The sequence below is a fragment of the Peromyscus maniculatus genome, chromosome 4 (genome assembly GCF_049852395.1).
Source record: "Peromyscus maniculatus bairdii isolate BWxNUB_F1_BW_parent chromosome 4, HU_Pman_BW_mat_3.1, whole genome shotgun sequence".
NCBI lineage: Eukaryota > Metazoa > Chordata > Mammalia > Rodentia > Cricetidae > Peromyscus > Peromyscus maniculatus.
In genome coordinates, this window is record NC_134855.1 from 37,920,135 (window position 1) to 37,934,671 (window position 14,537).

The following is a 14,537-nucleotide window of genomic DNA, read 5'->3' on the forward strand; positions in this document are numbered from 1 at the left end:
GTACTAAAGGAATGAGATGGGAGATGAGGAAGAGCCAGATGGAAAAGAACAAGATGAGGAAGAGCCAGATGAGAGAGAAGGAGATGGGAGAGGAGCTGATAGGGGAAAGAACTAGATGGATGAGAACCTAGAAGGGACAGAACTAGATGAAGGAATTAAGATAGAACCTAGAGGGGACAGTAGATAAATATAGAGAGAAGTCAGGCAAGAAAGGAGCTAGGCATGAGAGCAGAATAGAAGCTGTGTAGAGAGAGAACTATCACAAAATAAAGTGTATGAACTAAGGAGTTTCGTGTACATAGATTTATTATTTTTTATCAAAGATTAGTTATCAGCTGGCTGTAGATTCTTCCCGGACCCTGAGAGGGGACTATTGAGGGGCTGGACCCCCATAATCCCCAGATAGAAATTGGAAATAAACTCAAGCATTAAATTTAGTGCCAGGTGTATTGTATGTCTTCTAATTTTTCCTTCCACAAAGTTGACACAGAACAGAAGCTATTAGAGAAAATGTGAATGTGTGTGTGTGCGCGCACACACACACACACACGAATATTTGATAAGAGCAATGAAGAAACAAAAATTATGAATTATATTATCAAAAGTTCAGGGTCTCTTGAACATGAAAAAACAGGGACCATAAACTGCAGTCTTTAGATGCAGTGCTCTTTGTGGATTGCAAAGTTTAAATATACTGTCTTACATGCCATGGAAATAGACCTGTGGATTTGATAGTTTTAAAGAAACATCAGCAATTTTTGTGTTAGACTTTTTAAAACGTCCATCCCATGCTAACTTAGATGGTAACTGTACAATAAAAAGCTTTTCTCCATTTTTATCAAAACGCCTTCTTTACTACAGATTATTCTTTATATGTTTATAGGAAAAGAACAAAAGTGTGAACTACCCAAATCCCATAACTCAGTGTGTAACACTGTTTTTTTCACTCTACCCAATTTGACGGACTTCCCTGGACTACATCTGTCTACACAGGTAGATCTTGTAGTACAAGTGCGCCTTGGTGTCCTACAAAAATGTTAGAGAAGACAAAAATGTGCTAACCAAATTAAATTCCATGCAGCCTTAATTTCAAATGATTTATGTGATTTAGGTGCTAGTCTCCGCACTATTATAATAATAATAAAAACAAATGTTTTTCAGCCGGGCGGTGGTGGCGCACGCCTTTAATCCCAGCACTCGGGAGGCAGAGCCAGGCGGATCTCTGTGAGTTCGAGGCCAGCCTGGGCTACCAAGTGAGTTCCAGGAAAGGCGCAAAGCTACACAGAGAAACCCTGTCTCAAAAAACCAAAAAAAAAAAAAAAAAAACAAATGTTTTTCTTCTACACTCTCTAGTACTTCTGTGATTATTCCTAGATCTTTTAATTTTTTTCTCCTTTTTCAGGCAGACAGATGAATAAGAAAGTATCCGTTCTAATTTTATACACTTTCACATATTCAAAAGATGACAGATGTGGTGGTACACACTTTTAATCTTAGCTTCTGGGGAGAGTGGCAAGAGGATCATGAGTTTGAGGTAAGCCTGGACTGCTTAGAGAGATCCTATTAAAAAAAAAAAAATCAAGGTATGTATGTATAACTTGAGTCTGTGAAACATAGTACCATTTATACCTCAGTTGTTCAACTGCAGGACACCACGTGCTTTCCACTGCCTTAAACTGTACAATGACAAAACAGTGCAAAACTTTAGAAGATGGAGCATTGCTGGAAAGTTCCTTTCGTTCAAATACACATTTAAGAACAGCAGTGGAAAGTGCTTTGTATTAAGTAATTTAAATGGCTGCAACAGAGTAATTTTGAAGATCTTATTCAAAATATTCAGATTTTAGATATCAAAATGTCTAAGAGATTTTCTAACTCTACTATATATTATGCATTGCATTATACTTTATTTAACTATCTTATATTGTTGACATTTTTAGTGTACTAGAGGTAATGGTTTACATAAAGACTGAAATTCCTGTGTAGACTTAACTCAAGTCTATTTACTCTAGTTTTGCTGTTAGAAGATGGGAATGTAAACAGATAATAGACCTGTTATGGAAATGGTTGATCACAGCTAATGATTAAACAACCACTAGAATACTGGGAACATCTCAGCTTATTCATTTGTAAAATATAATACTATGCCATCTAAATTGTTAAAGGTACAAATAGAATGAAGCTTGATGCACACATTGATATATTTATTTAAAATATTTAACAGAAAAACAATAAATAATACTGAAATGGTCAATATTTAGAAAACTTATCACTAGACACCTAGCTCCTTCCTGACATTTTAATCTCTCTCACTAACACAAACTTTATATTTCAACGATACCAGAATAAAATGCCTGCGCCTATAAATCTCCACCTCTCTCAATGCATATTCACTAAGTATTGAGCTACATGCATAGCTCTTTTTACTTTATTATGAGAGAGATCACAAAACTCGGAAGCCTGGCCTTGAACTTGATACCCTCCTAACATCAGCCTCCTGGGTAGCTGGAATTACAGACTAAACTTGTAGGAATGGCTTGATTGTCTCCTAAAAACAGTGACTTGTTATGGTTTCTCTAATCTCCTAAAACTAAAACCACCAAAAATAACAGTAGAGTTCAAATAAGTGAAAAGCGAAAAACAAGCAAATAAACTCTATAACATTTTTTTCAATGGTATGATTTTTTTTCCCTAAAAACTACCTTAGTGTTGCTGGGTGTTAGTGGTGTACACCTTTAATTCCAGTACTTGGGAGGCAGAGGCAGATGGACATCTGAGTTCAAGGTCGGCCTGGTCTACAAATAGAGTTCCAGGACTGCCAGGGCTGCTACATAGAGAAACTGCTGTCTCAAAAAACCAATTAAAAAACAAACAAACTATCTTTGTGTTATCAAAGTCAGTTTAAGCCATGAATGGTAGCACAAAGCCAGTAGTTCTTGCAACACAGAAATTTCACTCTGTCACAAGAAAAAAGGAAGTGCAGATGTGAAAAGGCAGAGCAAGGCAGGTGGCATCATGAATTTGGAGACTTTCATTGTTTTGTTTCCCCCTTCTCAGTACATGGCCTCCAGCCATGGTTCAGTTAGCACAGCTACATTTCAACAAGACAGGAGGAAGAGACTGCGCTCCACCTCTTCCTGTGGGATGCTTTCTACTCAGTTGGGCAGATGGAGTCTACCAGCCCAGCTCTCGGACAAACAGGAGGACCAGGCCTTTCCTGGTAAGTTCCAGGCCCGCTAAATCTACACACAGAGATTCCTACTGTCTCAAAACAACAAAAATAAAACAAGACATACTATTGCTACTTACTCATTACATTTAGCTGCAAGGGAGAAATGAAATGTTTTTTTTATTCCAGGTAGTGGTGTACTATGGATGTAAGTTAGAAAAAGTACCACATGGTAGAAGGAGAGAGCTGACTCCTACATATTGTCCTCTGGCTTCCTCATGCTCACTGTCGCATGCCCCCCCTCCAACCCCTGCACATGCACACACATACACTTAGACACACAGACACACTGTATTTTTAATTAAATTATTCTATTATGCTTTGTATAGATGTTATGCTGAAACTTTTAATCAAGTTGGGGGTAATCATAAAACAGTAATGTAAATTATAGCAGAACAAGACAAAACTAGATAATCAATGTCTTAGGCAATGAAATTTGCAGATAACTAGTATGATAGTCAAAAGAAGTTAGTTCATGCTGTCTTTTATGCTAAGTGCTTTGTGAACATTATTTCTTCTAATATTCACAACACTCCTGAGATCTAAGTAGTATTCCTAGAGAAGGAAACCTGGATCTTTAAGTAATTAGCACAAACTGCAACTATAATATAAACCCCAGAGGGAAAACAATAATTTTCTGATGTAAGTCCATGTTCCTAAACACAGTACACACTACCACCCCTCAAACTCTATCCATATTGCAATGTCCAGTCAGAACTGTCTAAAGTTCATTCTAGCCTTTTAAGAGGTTAGCATTCCAGCCAAGTATGACTGCCTTCTCCTAAATAAATGAACGTTACATCAGTAGCTCTCACTGAATTCCTCTTTGCTAGAAATTAAAGACTGTGGAAGGTTGAAATGGGTGTGATTGTGATAAACATACATGTATCTCTATCAGAAAGCATAATCTGGAGGCTGGGCACATAAAACTACTGGGTAAAGAGCTTGCCATGCAAGCATGAAAACCTGAGGTTGACTGCCAGGACCCAAATAAAAAGGTGGGTGTGGTAGCCACACCTGTAACCCCAGTGCTGGGGAAGTGGGACTGACTGTCCAGCCAGTCTAACCTAGTCCAAGAGCTTAAGGTTTCTACGCATGTACCTGAACACACATGTGCACATACACATACAGGGACATGCACGAACACACACAGAAGAAGGTAGAAATCTATGGAAACGTACATGATAGGGCTACAATGAATATCATAAATTTCGATATTCAGGGGATTTTTAGAGTTGATTTCATGTCTCTTAGCAATGTATAAAGGAGAAAGCTGCAGTTAACACAAGTAACAGGCAAGAAAGATAAGACATTCTATTTAAGTATTAGTCCAATCCTTTCAAATAGATGCATCGCATCACTTCATAGTTGACTATTCCAAGGCATAAGGTTGCAAAATAGCACACAGTGACCTCATTACCTGCATTCTACATGAATCTAAAACCTATCCTCCTTGCTATTCACCCTGTACCTTAATGTTCAATTACATGTGCTAAAATCTTCATTTCCATTTTAATATAGGGGAAATTTAAGATACTAAGTAATTTAGCACTTTCAGTATGTTTATGACTACCAACAAACACTTGCTGAGTATAGTAGAAAGGTTTATGTACTTAAAATCAATCCAAAATATAAGAGCCAATGATCACTAACATAGAACTCATAAAAACTAAGTGTTATCAAATTATTAGAGAATAAGAATCACTTTCAATTAGGATGATTAGAGAATACCTCAGAGAGATGACTGGATATAGACAGAGCATTAAAAGGGAGAGCTGCTTTCATCAGAATGGTGTTTTTAAAGCTTGAAAAGATAGAATTAGTCTATGTAAAAATAATATAAGAATGACATAAAAACATTTAATGTAGCATATGTAGTTTATATTGGGGACAATATACAGTTATTGCTCTTGAATATTATAATGTATTCAGGAGCCAATTGGGACATCAAATTAGAGTATGGCTCTGAACTAGTAGAAAACAAGAAGTCACCAAAGGTTTTCTGATAGGGAAATCCCTTAGTAAGACTAAACTGAGGATCATATACAAGTTTTGATGGAATTGACAATGCCCAACCCCCAAAAAGCTCAGTAAAACAGTTTTGTTATCTGTGTGGATTATGGTATAGAGGCAAAGAATAGTAATTGTAATTTTCCTTTTTTTCTAAAAATTCCTAAAATGTTTTAAGGAACAATATATTTATATATTATAGGATATACAAACGTTGCCTATTGCTTTAGCTCAGAAATAGCTAAAGTCTACAACTTTAATTACTATGTCATCTCATGATACCAGCTTATGGATCTCTGACTAGGTCCTTGGCTTCCCACTGTCTTGCAATAAATGAGCCTTCTCCTAACAGTACCTTACCTCAGGCCCAGGCTTGGCGGCTGTGGTAGTTTGAATGTAATTGTCCCTCATAATCTCATAGACTATGGCACTATTAGGAGGTGTGGCTTTGTTGTAAAGGCTACAGCCTTGTTAGAGGAAGTGTATCACTGTCAGGGTGGGCTTTGAGGTTTCCTATGCTCAGGATACCGCCCAGTGTCTCAGTTGACTTCCTGTTGCTAGATGTAGGCAATTACTTTGTAAGAGCCATGGTCATGGTATCTCTTCACAGAAACCTAACTAAGACAGCGGTGAACCCCCCTTTCCCTAGCACGCCCATAATCAGTGTCAAAATCTACTCTCCTCTCTTGACTGGAAGGTGTGAAGAAAGGCTCACAAGCCTGCCATCATCACAAAGTACAGTCTCTAATTCCAAAGGAACACCTCCTGTCTTTATTGAATATCTAACAACACTAAACATCACCTCTTCCTGAAATTCTTGAATTTAGAGCTGCAATTAGCTACTTAATCATTTAACTTCATTATAAAGCAGGACATACTACACAAATGCTTTAGTATGTTGCAGTGAAATATTCTATTTTATCAATAAAGTTCTGATTATAAATAAACAACCTGAAGACATAGTTCAGGGGATACAGCACTCACTTGCCTAATATGTGTGGCCAGGATTCCATGCCTACCACCACAAAGAATGAAAACCAGAGGGGAAAAGAAAAGGAAGAGGAAGAGGAAGGGGAAGGGAGAAAGGTGGGGGAGGGGGTGCTAAAGAGAAAGTAAAACTGCTTCCATAAGGCTCAGTGAGACAAAATAACCACAAGACCTTTAGAGATAAAATAAAAACATTCTAGTCAGTACAAAACAGCAAATTGAAAACAATTTCCAAAAGGAATTCTTAACATGACTATAAAGATCATCTATACATGGCTTTGCCTTATACATAACTTTAATACCTCTTAACTACTGTTTCTATGCTGAGTTAACAATTAAAGCATGCCCAAAGTAGGCTCCATAAATAATTTATTCAAAGCTCATTCTTTCGTTATTTATGAAGATACTATTTTAATGTTGGGAAATTTCATTACTACAATGTAGCCTTTACTAGTTGAGAATCCTGTACCAGGCCTGGGGCATGCTTTAGAATTCATGTTTCCTATGTATAAGGTCTGTGTTCAATCTCACCAACACTGTAAACTTAGGCATTGTTAAGGGGCTAGTTTTAGGTAACACATTTCCTTGACACACAACAGAAATGAACATTTAAAATAAAGCTAAATAGAAGAAGCATTTTCTCCAAACACTGCCACTTGGGAAGCTGTCTTAGAACATCTGGGTATCAATAAGACTTTAAGGAAGAAGCCTGAGAATTCTGTGAAGTTGCTATGCTTTCATAACCAGTCCTTAATAATCTATAACTATCTCAAGTAATTGTATTTTTCCAGTTTTTCCCTACTATGGAATAACCTTAAATCTTTTGCCACATTTGGGTTAAAAAAAAAAAAATGAAAAAAGATGACAGCGTGATTCACAGTGAAATATGCATGTAATAATTTTAGTTATAAATTAAATTTTCATTTTAAATGACTTTAAAGTCCTTTAAGGCATTTTACAAGTATTAAATAACTAGAAATATGAAATATGAGTCACTGAAAATGTAAACATTCAACTGGCTAGTGGAAGAAATTATAATAGTGTTATGTTATAAATATCTCCCAACTCAATTCTTATTCTCAGAGAAAACAAATCATCCTTTGAAGCTGAATTATCATTTTGGTCTTACTGTGATCAGTGTGGTCAATCTCGTGACATCACTGTTGAGAAACCTGCAACAGGAAAACAGAATTAGCAATCAGCTGCATCTCACTTAAGTAAGTAATTTCAGGAACGATTTCTTTAGAACTTTGTCTTTATTCTCCTCACATTAACCTCGAGTGAAGCAAGCACAAAACCAGCAAGACACAGATCGGCCCCAAATGCCTGGCGCCTATGAGTGTGGCAGCGTGGGCCTGTTCACAGTCGGCAAGACTAAACATTTAAAAATAAACTGTAGGACATTCGGGTTACAGGCCTTGTTTATTTTCAGACATTTATCAAGAAAGAATCACTGTGTCTTAAATATATCACAATGAGGGACTGATTTAAATACTTTCTCTATGATTAGCAGCCTCACCTACAGTCAAAATGTCATTTACTGAAAACAAGAGAAATTGCTACACACTAATCCTTATCAAAGATTAAAAGTATCTTTGGGACAGATCCAGTGTAAGCCGTGAACCCGAGGGAACCTGTACACTAAGCCACTTCCTAAGCTATTAATGACTTAGAATTTATCCCTGAGAAATCTGACCTTCTAGAAAGTTCTTCATTAACAAGGCTTTATTTAAGACATCTCTTAAATACTTTAGTATTAAAAAACAACACACTGTCAGTGTTTTAAGGTTAATAGCTTTCATGTGTTGTTTTAACAAATCCTCATAATAATCCTTTCAAAGAAGCAGAAGATGAATAATCGTCATTACATACTCATGGAGGAGCTGGCACCAGGATACGTGAACTGGGCCAACGGAAGGGAGCTGCCCTGGTCCTTACATTTTCCACACAATTCACCCTGCTCCCTTTCCTCATCTGTCTTTAACATAAAACCAACTACTGCTATACTACTAGTTCAAGATACTGCTCAATGGCCAACAGATGCCTGAGGGGGTAAAGATGCTTGCTACTAAGCCCAAGGACCCCAGTTCAATACCCAGGAGCCACATCTTGGCAGGCGAAGATTCATGTATGTAGTACTCTGACCTCCACCCTCACACCATGAACACAGAGCATGCATGTGTTCCCCACCCCCATACATACATACAAACACATAAAACCAATGAACAAAGGTTTAAATGATAGTATATATATATTCATATAGAGCCTCCTACTTCCAGTCTTGGTGTCTTATATCACGGCCTCACTGAAAACTGAACAGTTACTTTCTTTTTGTTTGGTTGGGTTTTTTGTCTCGTTTTGAGTTGCAAGGATCTACCCCAGTGTCGCATTCTTGATAACTGGAGTACTCCCCACTGACACACCCTTGGTCTTTCCCACCATGCCCTAATTCTACCACTGCTTAGGAGAATTCTCCCAGTACTTCTTGAGCTGATGACACCTTCTGCCACCCGACCTCCACGACGTCTCCGGCCACTCTCTCTGCTCCACTCTGGTCACAAGGACCGTGATACACCCCAGGGGTACGGAACCTGTCTCATTTCAAAGCCTTGACACTTCCAGTTCTTCAGTCTGGAGGAATTGTCCTCCCTGCTCTAGAAGATTGATTCTCTCACTTCAGTCAGGTAGTAAGGCAATGGGCTGCAGAGACGGCTCTCCAGTCAAGAGCACTGGACCGCTCCTCCAGAGGAACCAGCACCTACAGGCAGCTCAAATACACCCCGAACTCCAGTTCCAGGGCATCGGTACACTCTCGCGGCCTTTGTGGGAACCAGGCATGCACATGGTACACAGGCACACACATAGGCAGAACCCTGGTGAACATAAAATCAAATACAACAGCCAAATACAAACTATGCACACCGTCAGCTCTAAGTTCCATGAAGGGAGATCACAGGAGCTCTGCTTTTGACATAGAATCCAGCAACTGCTCCTTAGTCAGTAGCTAAATAAATGAGTGAACAAGCAGTTGTAGCATTCTTAGTACATCTAGTATGAGACCATCATCTATAGAGAGCTACAAATGTAAATGAAAACACAAAATTACTACTGCCTATTTAAGTAAAATAAAACGATAGAAACTCGATGAACATTTTCATTTCAACAAGTCATTGCAGGAAGCATTTAAAATGCTTAAATTTTCTGGGTGGTGGTGGTGGTGGTGCATACCTTTAATCCCAGGATTTCTGTGAGTTCGAGGTCAGTCTGGTCTACAGAGCTAGTTCTAGGACAGCCAAGGCTACACAAAGAAGCCTTGTCTCAAAAAATCCAAAATATACATTTTAATGCTTAAATTTAAGTAAACAAATAGAACCAAACAAGCAGAACAAGGTAGTGAGTGATGGAAAACTAAGGGTTGTGAATTACAGTAGGGTAATAAGAGTCTGGATAGCTAAGATTTAAAACTTGAAGAAGGAACTGAAAACCCACGATATATTTTTTTGTTACAAATTAGTGCGTATACGCATGGTGTGTGGCTGGATGTGCTTGTGTGTCCGTGTGTTGGAGTCTACAGTGACAGAAAGGTCAGGAGACCTCAGGTATCACATCAAGTGCCAGGCCCTTGCTTCTCACCTGTTAGAGGCAGGATCCCTTCTTTGCTATTTGCTGCTGTGGACAACACAATTTTCCAGGGCTTCTCCTACCCCCACCTCCCATCTCCCTGTAGGAGCTCTGGGGTTCTGGGTGAATACTACAACACCTGGCTTTCTGTGGCTTCTGTGGACCAGTCACTGCTCTTTATGTTTACACAGCAAAAGCTTCATCCACTGAGCCATCTCCTTAGTGCAGGATATGAGAGGAACTCATGTTAAATTAATAATGATAGCAAAGACCATTTAAAGTTCTAAGTCACACAATGAAACACACACAGTGGGGGAGCAAGGCGACTTTTGTTTTGAACAGCCAGTAAGGTCCATGTTGCTATCATTCATTCAAGTGGATGTCTCTACAAGCAGGTGAATTTTAAAATAAAGTAAGTGTAAAACTTAATGAGAAGATTCAAAGCTTCCATTTCAATATAGAAGTTCATCAAGTTGTCTAGACTTCGAGTGGTATTTTTATCCCCTTCTAAGTCTTTTTTTTACAATAAAGTTTATTTACATTTTTTAAAGATTTATTTATTTATTATATATACAGTGTTTTGCCTGCATGTATGACTGCATTCAGAAGAGGGCACCAGATCTCATTATAGATGGTTGTGAGCCACCATGTGGTTGCTGGGAATTGAACTCAGGACCTCTGAAAGAGGAGCTAGTGCTCTTAACCTCTGAGGCATCTCTCCAGCCCTTATTTAAAGTTTTTCAAATAAAATAAAATAATCCAAGATTTGAAAGTAAGTCACATAAATTATATCTCAAATCAAGATTGAAGATGCATTCAATAAGTTGAATGGAGAAAGGACAGACTATGAAGCGGAACTTGAGGAACTCTTATAAATAAGGATCATAAGAATCAAAGGGGCATCATAGGCTTGCTGACTCAAGCAGAAAAATGGTAAAGACTGCAAAAGCAGGTGAAGAGCCATCTCTGACGAGGAGAGTGTACGAAGCTTCAAACGATGCAGGCAGGACTTTAGACCAACAAAGCAGGTCAGAAGAGGCTACATGGCCGCACCACATCACTGCACTGTGCCCAAAGGACTGCTTCAAGAACACCATGTTTTTCAAATAGAAAAGGGACTACTACTTGGAATGACTTTCCAGTGTAAACATTTGTTTCCATTCGAACCAGGTGATGAATAAAACAAGAGGTATTTGTCATTTCTCTCAGTCCTTCCAGGGAGTCAGGGAGACATGGACATCCTTTCTCTGTACCCATGGAAAAGATATGCTCTCCCTTCAATCAATACAAAATGGTAAGAGGCAGGTCAAGAAAAACTACACTTTCTACAAAACTCTGTAATTTTGAAGAGGTATGAAAATTTGTGTAAATAATTTGAAAGACTATTCATAGCTAGATAAAAAGATAAAAGCAAATGCTCCATTTTTATTTTTTAAAAAGTTATAACTGTATTAAAATATATATACCTTACTTCAAATATGTAGCTAAAATATATATGGCTTTACTAAAATGCTAAGCTCACAGTGTTAAAAAATAAGTTTAGTCATTCCTCCCCTGTGATAGCATTTTTTACACATGACTTAGCAAGTACTTGCATGAGGGGAAAAACTGTGCATAACTGAATTGACTCCAGAGAATAAAGCCAGGCAAATATTAAAGCTTCTCATAAAAATCAAGTGGCTTTTATAAGCAATAGATAACTCTTTAAAATCATGTTAAAACAAGGAAATGTATTCAAATTACACATGTAAAAAGTAATGTTTTATTTTATGAAAATATAATTCAACTAATATATTGGTTATGTACCATTGCTCTACAAGTCACCATTATAGTACACGCAGAGATCCTTCAACTACAGTTAGCCTCAGAAAATACGTAACAATGTTCCCACCTACAGATGTGAGAGAACAATTTTTAGTCATAACATAATGAGCATTCTTTCAAGAAATTAGCATGTACTACCTTTATTTTTACTCTTGCTTTGCCCCAAATCAGGACTTTCCTAAGTTTTTTTATATCATCATATCATCATCATCATAGTGAGTGTGTATGAGTGTGTGAGTGTGTATGAGTGTGTGAGTGTGTATGAGTGTGTGTGTGTGTGTGTGTGTGTGTGTGTGTTTTCACAGGCACCACAGCATATGTGTGGAAGTCGGGGGACAATTCTGGACACCAGTTCTCTCCTTCCACCATGTGGGATCAAGGGACTGACTTTAGGTCATTAGCCTTAGCAGCAAGCACGTTTACTCACTGAACCATCTCTCCTGACCAGGGCTGTTTATATAATCAAGTTTAGTATGCTATCTTACCTTGTACTTGACAATGTTCTGGAACTTTCCATATCTACAAAGTGAGGATATTTATGTCTACTGAAAGGATTGAAAGAAATAAACCTACTTATTTTATTCACCAACCAGTTCAACATGGAAATAAATACTAATTACACCTAAAGTCATTAAAGACAATAGTTACCATTCATTTTTTTTTTCTGTGTTGGACACCCTTTTGAAGAAGTAGTTATATAATAAAGAAAACCATAGCTGAAGATATCTCTTTGGTAGTGTTTGCCTGACATGTATACAGTCTGGGTTTGAATACCAGAACTGATACAAATAATCACTTATTTCTGAATAATAATAATACATTTCTGAATCTATTAATACCATACCAATACCAAATTAAAATGACGCTCTTGAAGCCAGGTGGTGGTGGTGGCGGCGGCAGCGCACGCCTTTAATCCCAGCACTTGAGAGGCAGAGCCAGGCCGATCTCTGTGAGTTCGAGGCCAGTCTGGTCTACAGAGAGATCCAGGACAGGCTCCAAAGCTACACAGAGAAACACTGTCTCAAAACACAAACAAACAAACAAACAAACAAACAAAAAAGATGCTCTTGAATACTTGCAGTTTTATTTCTTCTAGGGGCTGAGAGCAAGTCTCAGTATATGCTCAATAAACACAGGCACTCAGCTCAAGCTCCAGAACTAATAACTTTCTCTCTTTTTAACGAGACAAAGAAGAAGCACTCTCAATTCTGTGGGGTAGAATTTGTTCACTTCTGTAAAATAGTCCCAAATAAGAGAAAAGGAATTATCTCTTAAAATTTTTATTTATTCTTATTTTATGTGTATGTGTAAATACCCGAAAGTATGTATGTATATATACCATGAGCATGCCTGTTACCCACTGAGGTCAGAACTGGACTCTGGGGCAGCTGTGAACCACCATGTGGGTGCTAAGAACTGAACCCAGTTCCTCTACAAGAACAACAAGTACTCTTAAAACTTTGAGCCAACTCTCCAGCCTCCAAAAAGGAACTATCTTATCTTCAAACAATTATGAAGTTTACCTTTAGGGAAAAAAAATAAAACTGTTTATTTTGCCAAGAAATCCATAATGTAAAATAGTGTTTATAAAGGGAAAATATTCTCCATTTTGGAGAACTGAGGCTTTTTGTTGCTGTTGGTTTTAATTTTGTGGATAGTATCTCACTATGTTGCCAAACTAGTAAAGGTTGGGGCTCAAGTGACCTTCCTGAGCAGTGGGGACTACAGAAGTATGCCACCACACCCAGGTGAAGTGTGTTTTAAAATTCTTCAGGTTGCAACACGTTGCCTAACACATTTCAATCTGCTTTACTGTATTCAGCTAGGTAAACGTCTTTCGCCTCTCTAAGCAGTACTAAGATCTAAAATCTCAACAGAACATAGAAAGCAATTAGGTGACTTCATTAACACTGGATAGTTTTGGCTATTGGGAACCTCATTTGCTAGAAATTACTTCCTGTTTCCTGTGTAATATCAGAAAAAAAGTAAGCAGCTTTAACAGCAAGACAAGGTTGGAGCTTTGTTGTTAGTTTTGTGGTTTTTGATTCTTAGAGACAGATAACCCTATACAACACAGACTAGCCTTAAACTCGGCCATCTTGCCTCAGCCTTCCAAGAGCCTGGACTACAGCTTTTCGCCACGCCCATTTAAGGCAGGCAGCCTTTAAACTAAGAGTAGCATGTGCATAAGAAAAAAAGCTTGCTGTCTCAATTCAAAGCAAGTATAAAATAGAAACTCTTGGGGCTTCAGTGTCAGTGGAAGTCAGTGGTGGGTTTACTCATGAGGCAGAGCTAAGCATACAAGAAACCACACATTCAATTCCAGCACCAAACATAAATAAAATAAAAATAGACTATTTTGCAAAGCATTAATAGAAGCCATGTGAACGGTGTAGCAGTAAGTTTTGCTGTGTTAAAATAGCACCAATTTTTAAAAAAAGAACTGTAATGCAGCAAGCAAATGGTAGATCATCTTCTGAGCCGTGCTGGAACCAGGCAGAGAACATACCTGTTTAAGAAAGAAGAAGGACGAACACCTAACTTCAGCCACAGTGAGTTGTTTACCTGAACAAAGAAGTCATGAGGAAACTGCACTCAGAATCAGAGGTCCGGATGGCTCTGCAGCAGTGACAGGACCCAAGGCAAAAGTGAAAGAAGACAGAGATGTATATACCTGACTGGATGAACTGGTCCAGGGTTAGAAGGCACCGCCTGGAAAGCCTCTAGTTTCTGATGTCTACCTTCAAGACTAAGCATCTGCTGGGGGGGGGGGGGGGGGGGGGCTTATTTAAAGTGCTAGAGCTGCCTTCCTAATTTACAAAACAAACAGAACCAGTAACACATCCAAAATAGGAAAGGAAGGGAA

General features: G+C 38.2%; 1 protein-coding gene across 48 annotated transcripts in view; it reads right to left on the reverse strand.

Annotated features, from left to right (window-relative positions):
- Baz2b (bromodomain adjacent to zinc finger domain 2B) overlaps positions 1-14,537 on the reverse strand; it is a 325,808-nt gene that overhangs the window by 178,303 nt on the left and 132,968 nt on the right. For 44 of the 48 annotated variants that reach the window (XM_076568557.1, XM_076568533.1, XM_076568559.1 and 41 more), the window contains one exon: positions 7,356-7,398. The exons of the other annotated variants lie outside the window; for them this stretch is intronic. The gene's annotated coding sequence lies outside the window, so the exon portion shown is untranslated. The remainder of the gene's footprint in view (positions 1-7,355; positions 7,399-14,537) is intronic. 48 annotated transcript variants of the gene reach the window in all.